Consider the following 9,322-nt stretch of genomic DNA (forward strand, 5'->3'; position numbering starts at 1 on the left):
TTTCATGTATACATTAATGCATTTATGGGGTACAATGTGCTGATTTTACATACAATTTGGAATGCTTATATTAAACTAGTTAACATATATCTTTCACCTCATTTACTTAAATATTGTGTTAAGACATTTATACTCTATACTTAATAGATTAGACATGTACCCTTGCAATATGCACCATAGGTGTAGTCCCACCATTTACCCCCCCTTCATCAAACCTCCCCCCTCCCCTCCCATTCCTTCTTATCTTCCCTCCTTCTATAGTCCCTCCTGGACTGTAGTTGAGATTTATCTTTCATATGAAAGTGTGAGTAATTGTAAATTGGTTTCATAATAATACTGAGTATATTGGATACTTTTTCTTCCATTCTTGAGATACTTTACTAAGTAGGATATGTTCCAGCTCCATCCATGTAAACATAAAAGAGGTAAAGTCTCCATCTTTTTTAAGGCTGCAGAATATTCCATGGTATACATATACCACAATTTATTAATCCATTCATGTGTCAATGGGCACTTGTGCTTCTTCCATGACTTGCCAATTACGAATTGAGCTGCAATGAACAATCTGGTGCAAATATCTTTGTTGTAAAGTGATTTTTAGTCTTTTGGATATACACCTAGTAGAGGAATTACAGGATCAAACAGCAGATCTACTTTTAGATCTCTGAGTGTTCTCCAAACTTCTTTCCAAAAGGAACATTTTAGGTTGCATTCCCACCAGTAGTGTAGGAGTGTTCCCTTTTCTCTGCATCCACGCCAACATCTGTAGTTTTTGGATTTTGTTAAATGGGCTACTCTTACTGGACGTCATTTAATCTTTGATAAGCCCATCAAAAATATAAATTGGGGGGAAGATTCCCTATTTAATAAATGGTGGTGGGTGAACTGGCTGGAGTCTTGTAGAAGACTGAAACTAGACCCACACCTTTCACCACTAACAAAAATTGACTCTCTAGCTCGGTGCCCATACCACAGTGGTTACAGCACCAGCCACATACACCAAAGGTGGAGAGTTCAAACCCAGCCCGAGCCAGCTTACCAACAATGACAACAGTAACAACAACAACAACAAAAATTGACTCTCACTGGATAAAAGATTTAAACTTAAGACATGAAACTATAAAGATTCTTAGAGAGAGTGCAAAGGAAAACACTTGAAGAAATTGGCCTGGGAGAATACTTTATGAGGAACACTCCCTGGGCAATTGAAGCAACACCAAAACTACATTACTGAGATCTGAGCAAACTAAAAAGCTTCTGCACAGCCAAAAACACAGTAAGTAAAACAAGCAGAAAGCCCTCAGAATGGAACAGGATATTTTCAAGTTATGTTTCTGACAAAGGTTTGATAACCAGAATCCACAGAGAACTCAAACTTACTAATAAAAAAAGAACAAGTGATTCCATTTCATTGTTGACAAGGGACTTGAACAGAAGCTTCTCTGAAGATCGGTACATGGCCTACAGACACGACAAAGTGCTCATCATCTTTAATCATCAGAGAAATGCCAATCTATCCAATTTAATATAAAATTTGTAAAGTCTCCATCTTTTTCTATGACTGAATAGTATTCCATGGTATACATATACCAAAGCTTGTTAATCCATTCATGGGTGATGGGAACTTGTGCTGCATCCACATCTTGGTGATAAACATTCTAATGCAAAGGTCTTTATGATAAAATGTTTTTTTTCTTCTGGGTAGATATCCAATAATGGGATTGTAGGATCAAAAGAGAGGTGGTCTACTTTTTTTTTTTGAGATAGTCTTACTTTGTCATCCTCAGTATAGTGCCATGGCATTGCAGTTCACAGCAACCTCCAGCTCTTGGGCTTAGGCGATTCTCTTGCCTCAGCCTCCGAATTAGCTGGGACTATAGGTGCCCACCACAATGCTCAGCTATTTTTTGTTGCAGTTTGGCTGGGGTCGGGTTTGAACCCACCACCCTCAGTATATAGGCCACTGAGTATATAATTCCCACTGAGCCACAGGAACTGACTGATTTTCCATACTTCTTTCCAAAGAGGCTGTATTAGTTCGTAGTCCCACCAACAGTATAAAAGTGTTTCCCCTATCTCCACATCTGCACCAGCATCTGCAGCTTTGGGACTTTGTGATGTGAGCTATTCTCACTGGGGTTAAGGTGATATCTAAGGGTGGTTTTGATTTGCATTTCTCTGATGATTAATGACAGTGAGCAATTTTTCATATTTTTGTTGGTCATTCATCTGTCTTCTTCAGAGAAGTTTCTGTTCATGTCTCTTGCCCAGTGAAAGATGGGACTGTTTGCTCTTTTTTGTCAATTAATTTTAGTTCTCTGTAGATTCTAGTTGTCAGATTTGTAACATGCAAATATCTTTTCCAATTCTGAAGGTTATCTATTTGCTTTAATTATTGTGTCCTTAATTGTGCAGAAGCTTTTCAGTTTAAGTCACATTTGTTTATTTTCTTTGTTGCAACTGCCACTGAAGTCTTCTTCATAAAATCTTTCCCCAGGTGGCATCTTCAAGAGTTTTCCCCACACTTTTTCTAGGCTTTTTATCATTTCATATCTTAAGTTTAAATCTTTTATCCATCTTGACTCAATTTTATTAAGTGATGAAAGATGCAGGTCTAGTTTCAGTTTTTACATGTGGCTAACGAATTCTCCCAGCACCATTTACCTAATAGAGACTCTTTTCCCCAGTATATGTTTTTGTCTGGTTTATCAAAGATCAGATGGTGATAGGAGACTGGTTTCATTTCTAGGTCTTCTATTCTGTTTCATATGTCAATGTCTCTATTTTCCTTCCATGCTGTTTTGATCACGGTGGACTTGTGATATAACCCAAAGTCTGGCAAAGGGATGCCTCCAGCTTTGGTTTTATTACTAAGAATTGACTGGTCAGGCACAATGGCTCATGCCTGTAATCCTTGCACTGTGGGAGGCCAACGCGGGTGGATCACTTGAGCTGAGGAATTTGAGACCAGCCTGAGCAAGACTGAGACCCCCATCTCTACTAAAAAATAAAAAACTGAGGCAAGAATATTTCTTGAGGACAGAGTTGAGGTTGTTGTGAGCTATGACGCCATGGCACTTTACCAAGGGTGACAAAGTGAGACTTTGTTTAAAAAAAAAAAAAGAATTGCCTTGGCTATACAGGTTTTTTCTGATTCCATACAAAATGAAGAAATATTTTTTCAGCCATACAAAATGAAGAAATATTTTTTCAGCTATTTTCATGATGTTTTTATTTTAATGGTGATTATATTGAATCTATTGATTGTTTGGGGTAGTATAGACAATCTAACACTGTTGAATCTTCCCAGCCAAGAGCATGGTATGTTCTTCCATTTGTTAAGATATTCTATTTCTTTTCTCACAGTTTCATAATTCTCTTTATAGAGATCTTTCATGTCCTTTGTCAGGTAAATTCCCAAATATTTGAACTTCTTTAGCACTACTGTAAAAGGAGTAGTGTCTTTGACTATTTTTTCAGCTTGACTACTGTTGGTATATATAAAAGGTACTGATTTGTAGGTATTGTTTTATATTCCGAGATGCTGTTGTATTCCTTGATGACTTCTAAGAATGTTGTAGCTGAGTCCCTGGGAATCAACTCCTCTGACCCCATTTGGATACCCTTGATTGCCTTCTCTTGCCTGATTGTGAGGGCTAAGACTTCCATTACTATGTTGAATAGCAGTAGAGACAATGGCCATCCTTTTCTAGTTCCAGATCTGAGTGAAAATGTTTTCAATTTTATTCTATTCACTATGATATTGGCTGTGGGTTTGCTGTAGATGTCCTCTATCAGTTTAAGAAATGATCCATCTAAGCCTATATTCTTAAGTGTTCTGATCATGAAAGGATGCTGGATATTACCAAAAGTTTTTTCTGCATCAATTCAGAGAATCATATGGTCTTTGGTTTTTATTTTGTTTATATGATATATTTATAGGATAAAATATTCTGTAGATGTCTGTTAAGTCCATTTGTTGTAGGGTCAAATTTAAGTCCAATATTTCTTTGTTTAGTTTTTTCTTGGAGGATCTATCCAAAACTACAAAAGGAGTGTTAAAATCTCCAACCATTATTGTGCAGGAAGTTATTAAATTGTTCATGTCTGTTAGGGTATCCTTTGTAAACTGAGGAGCATTTTGGTAGGGCGCATAAATGTTAATAATTGAAATCTCTTCATGTTAAGTGTTTCCCTTGACAAATATGAAATGACCATCCTTATCTTTCCTTACCTTTCTTGGTTTAAAACCTATTATATCTGTAAATAAAATTGCAACCACTGCTCTTTCCTCATTTACACTTGCCTGAATTATAGATGTCCATCCTTTCACCCTCAGTCTATTTTTATCCTTTAAGGTAAGATGAGATTCTTGTATGAAACATATCTGGCCTGAGTTTCTGTATCTAGTCACGCAACCCATGCCTCTTTAGAGAACAATTTAAGCCATTCACATTAATTGATAGTATTGATAAGCATGGTAGTATTTTGGTTGTCATGTTTTTCAAACATCCAAAGGATGTTTTTAATCCTTTCACCATTGTGGATGTTTTATTCGAGGCTTCCTGGGTGAGTTTACTTTGGTGGTAGAACATTAAGCTGATCATTATGGAGGATGGGTCTGAGAATATTCTGGAGAGCTGGTTTAGTTATGGCAAATTTCTTCAACATGTGTAAGTCAGTAAAATATTTGATTTCTCCATCACAAATGAACTCAGTTTAGCTGAATACAGCATCCTGGGCTGAAAGTTGTTTTGTTTTAGGAGATTGAAGGTTGAGGACCATCCTCTACTGGCTTGAAATGTTCAGTTGAGAGATCTGCAATCATTCTAATATTCTTCCTCTTGTAGGTTATACTTTTCCTACATCTGGCTGCTTGCAGAATTTTCTCCTTCATATTAACTTTGGCAAAGTTAATTACAATATGTCTAGGAAATGCTTTATTTGGATTGAGTCTTGCTGGGGTTCTGCAACTCTTCTATCTGAATTTCTGTATCTCTTGCCATGCTTGGGAAGTTCTTCTCCATTATATCTTGTAGAGCATCTGTGCCTTTAGGACCATCCTCTTCTCCTTCAGGAATTCCTATAAGGCGAATGTTTGCTCTTTTGGAGTGGTCTCACAGCTCTGAGAGAATGATCCATTTTTGCTCTCCACTTCTCTTCCTCTTTGAGTATTTGGGAGCATTCAAAAGCTTTGTCTCCAACTTCAGAGATCCTTTCTTCTGCCCTCTCCACTCTATTACTGAGGGATTCTACTGTATTATGAAGCTCCTCAAATAACTTTCTCATTTCTTTGAGTTCTGCTATTTCTTTTCTCATTATATTCAAATCCTTGGAGATTTTATCCTTGAATTTATTGATTTCTTGAGACAACTTTTGAACTAGTCCTTGAATTTCTAATTCCAACTTTTCTTCCAATACATTGATCTTATTTGCCATCCATATTCTGAATTCTATTTCTGACATTTCAGCCATTTGTTTATGAATGGCATCTTCTGTTGTATCTCCTTTGTCATTCCTTGGGGGAGTTGATCTACACTGATTTTTCATGTTGCCAGAGTCTTTCTGCTAGTTCTGCCCCATGATTATTTTTCACAGTTTGGTTAGTGAAGCTGTTAGGGTAAGATTGGATTGAGGGCTCCAGGAGTTGTAGTTAACCAGCCCTTCACAAAAGAGCTGGGACTGGTGACTGTGGCTATCCCCCTACAGCTTTACAAAGGCCCCTTTCAGTCCTGCAGCCAGAGACTGAGGCCCTGATTGGTGTGATAGGGCCAGGTGGGACTTCTTTTATTCAACCAGCTTCTATCCAATCCTAGTGAGTCAGTGGCTTTGGGCTGAAATCTCAACTGGGGAGAGACACAAGCAACTAAGACCCCCTCCAAACCAGTGACAACTGGAAGAGGAGAATTAGTCCCTCCCAGTACAACACAATCAGGGCTCAACCTTGGAGTGTCCCTGGGTGACCAGCCCAGGTCAAGAGTTCCAAACCAATTGTCCCAGGCAGCACAACTGCTGTTTAAGTGGGAAAGTTTAAAAGGTCTCCAGCAACCAGACAGCAGAGGTGCACTAGCAGCTCAAGCATGACCCTCTCTGGTGCTCAGTGGAATCAAGAAGGCCCTCCCAGCAAAAAATTTAGTCCAGGGGGATGGCTACACCACAGCCATGCCCTATCACTGGTAACACCATGGGACTGTGGCCCAGTTCCCCCCAAAGAGCAAATGCGCCGATAATTTGCACCCGTCAGAGACAAGGAGGAGTCAATGCCTCCTCAGCCAGGCCACCACACTCTGCCACCAGCAACCAGTGAATAGAACACCTCTTGTTTCACCCCATGGGAGAAAGGCGCTGAAGGCCAGGACTCCTTCTCCAGAGAGATCCAGCTGTGGAGGCAGGAGGAACTCAAGCCTGACGCCATCCAGCGCTCATTGGAGACTGGAGAGTGTTCCACCTGAGTCTGTTCTGAGCTGGGGATTACTGATGTAGTGTGTGTTTCTCTCCCTCAGAGTCTGTGCCTCTGCCCTAGCCACACTCCTCCTCTGGTACTCCTGTGGAATGAGGTTTGGCTCCCTCTGGTGGTCCACAGAATTTGGGAGGTGTCTCTCCAAAGTTTGACCCTGGCAGAAGTGCACCAGTACCACTGCTGCTGTGCCACAGGCGCCACCATGTGGGTCTCTGCACTGCTACTACCATCATGCTTCCACCCACACTGTTGCCACTGTCCCACTGCTGCCACACACTTTTGCAGCAATGGGCCAATCCCCTCCCTGAGTCTCCCTACTTCTATTCAAATCACAGTTTCAGCACTGCACTACTGCTCATGCAATGCCCAACCCTTGCAAGGAACAGCCGAACACTGTGAGCTCTGCTGGGGGTAGGCTTCCAGACCACCAGATGACCGTTCAGAATGGCAGGGAAAATATTTGTTCAACTTTTATGCCAGGCAAGAGAATGCCCAGGCTCACAGCTGGATCTCTCTGGAGAAGGAGTCCCGGCCTTCAGCGCCTTTCTCCCATGGGGTGAAACAAGGGGTCTTCTATTCACTGGTTACTGGTAAAGAACACACAGCAAGTCACATTTAAGGGAGAGGATGGACTCTCATCCTTGTTGAGATGGGTTTTGTACCTGAAATTTGCTTCCTTGGAGTCACCGCCTGCCTCATCAGGGATAACATGCACTTATATCAATCTTCTCTCTCAGCTCAGCTCTGGACCTTCAGCTTCACTGGGTTCATTCTTACCATTATCTCTCCCTCTGGATGGGAGCTTCTGTTGGAAGCTGGCTCCAGTCAGTCATCTTACCTCCTCCCCCCTGCCTTTTATAGTAACCTGGATGGCAGTGGAACACATTCTTCTTAGTAAAACATCACAAGAATGGAGAAACAAAAATCCAATGGACTCAATTCTAATATGAAGGCAGTAGGTGATCTAACATAAGGGGTGTTTTGGGGGGGTGAGGGATCGGGAAGAAGAGAGGAGGGGTGTGGTCACAGTATATGGCACACTTCTTGGAGGGCAGGACACAATTACAAGAGGGACTTTACCTAACAACCACAATCAGTGTAACCCAATTCTTTGTACCCTCAATGAATCCCAAACAATAAAAAAAAGAAATTTAAAAAAATTATAAAACTCTGATGAAAGAGAAAATTGAAGAGGACTTTAAAAAATGAAAAGACATCCATATTACTGGACTGAGAGAATTGATATTATTAAAATTACCAAAATACTCAAAGTGATCTTCATGTTCAATGCAATCCCTATCAAAATACCAGTAACATTCTTCACAGAAACAGAAAAAAATTCCAACATCCATATTGAACCCCAAAAGAGCCTGAATAGCCAAAGCAATCCTGAGCAAAAAGAACAAAGCTAGAAGCATCACACTACTTAACCTCAAAATATACTACAAAGCTCTAGTAAACAAAACAACCATAGAAACAGACACATAGACCAATGGACCTGAATACAGAACCTGGAAATAAATCCATATATTTATAGCCACCTTATTTTTGACAAGGGCACCAAGAAAATATAATGGGGAAAGGACAGTCTCTTCAATGAATCATGTGGGGAAAACTGGATAGCTATGTGAAGAAGAATGAAACTAGATCCCTATTTTTCAACATTTACAAAATCAACTCAAAATGGATTAGACATAACGTAAGACCCCAAGCTATTCAACTACTAGAAGGAAATATAGGAAAAATGTTGCAGGACATTGATCTGAGCAAAGATTTTATCAAAAGCAAAAATAGACAAATGTTATTTTATCAAACTAAAATGCTCTACACACCAAAAGAAACAATTATTAGAGTAAAAAGACATGCTACAGAAAAGGAGAAAACATTCACAAGTATCCAAGTATTTATCTGGCAACAGACAAATATCCAAAATACACAATACACTAAATCATCTCAACATCAAAAAAAATCTAATTTTTTAAAAATGAGTAAATAATTTGAATACTCATCTCTCAAAAAAAAAAAAAACCAGACATACAAATCGCTAAGAAGTATATGAAAAAATGTTCAACGTCATTAAGCAGGGGAATGTAAATCAAAACCACAATGAGAGGGATTGCCTACCATCATGAATGACACAATAACTATCTAAACCAGGAAGTTCACAACCAACCCACTACTTCAGAAGAAACAAATGGTCATCGATGTTCTTCACCCTGGGAAGGCAACAGTACCAAAGAGACAAATTAGAGAAAACTAGACAAAATGTACATGACCACATCTGATGTCATCTTTGTATTTGGATTCAGAACTCACTTTGGTGGTGGCAAAACAATTGGCTTTGGCATAATGTACAATTCCTTGGATTATGCAAAGAAAATGAACCCAAATGTAGACTTACAATGCATGGCCTGTATGAGAAGAAAAAGACCTCAAAAAGCAATGTAGGAATGCAAGAACAGAATGAAGAAAGTCAGGGGGACTGTAAAGGCCAATGTTGGTGCTGACAAAATGTGAGCTGGAGATTGGATAACAGCCAAAGGAGTAATGACTCTACAATGACATTATCTGCAGTCATTGTGTGGATTTTTCATGAGAGAATTAATAAACTAAAGACTCTTGATGTGAAAAAACACAATCAGATATCAACCATAATCATTATGGGATATTTCATTGGGTTAAATGGTTATTATAAAAAAGACAAAAATTTAATACTAGTGAGGATGAAGAGAAAAAGAAACTCTCATACACTGTTTGGTGGGAATGTAAATTAGTATAGCCATTAAGAAAACAGTAGGGGGCTCGGCGCCTGTGGCTCAAGCGGCTAAGGCGCCAGCCACATACACCTAAGATGGCAGGTTC

Source organism: Otolemur garnettii, unplaced genomic scaffold (genome assembly GCF_000181295.1).
Source record: "Otolemur garnettii isolate 467f Iridium unplaced genomic scaffold, OtoGar3 scaffold00082, whole genome shotgun sequence".
Lineage (NCBI taxonomy): Eukaryota > Metazoa > Chordata > Mammalia > Primates > Galagidae > Otolemur > Otolemur garnettii.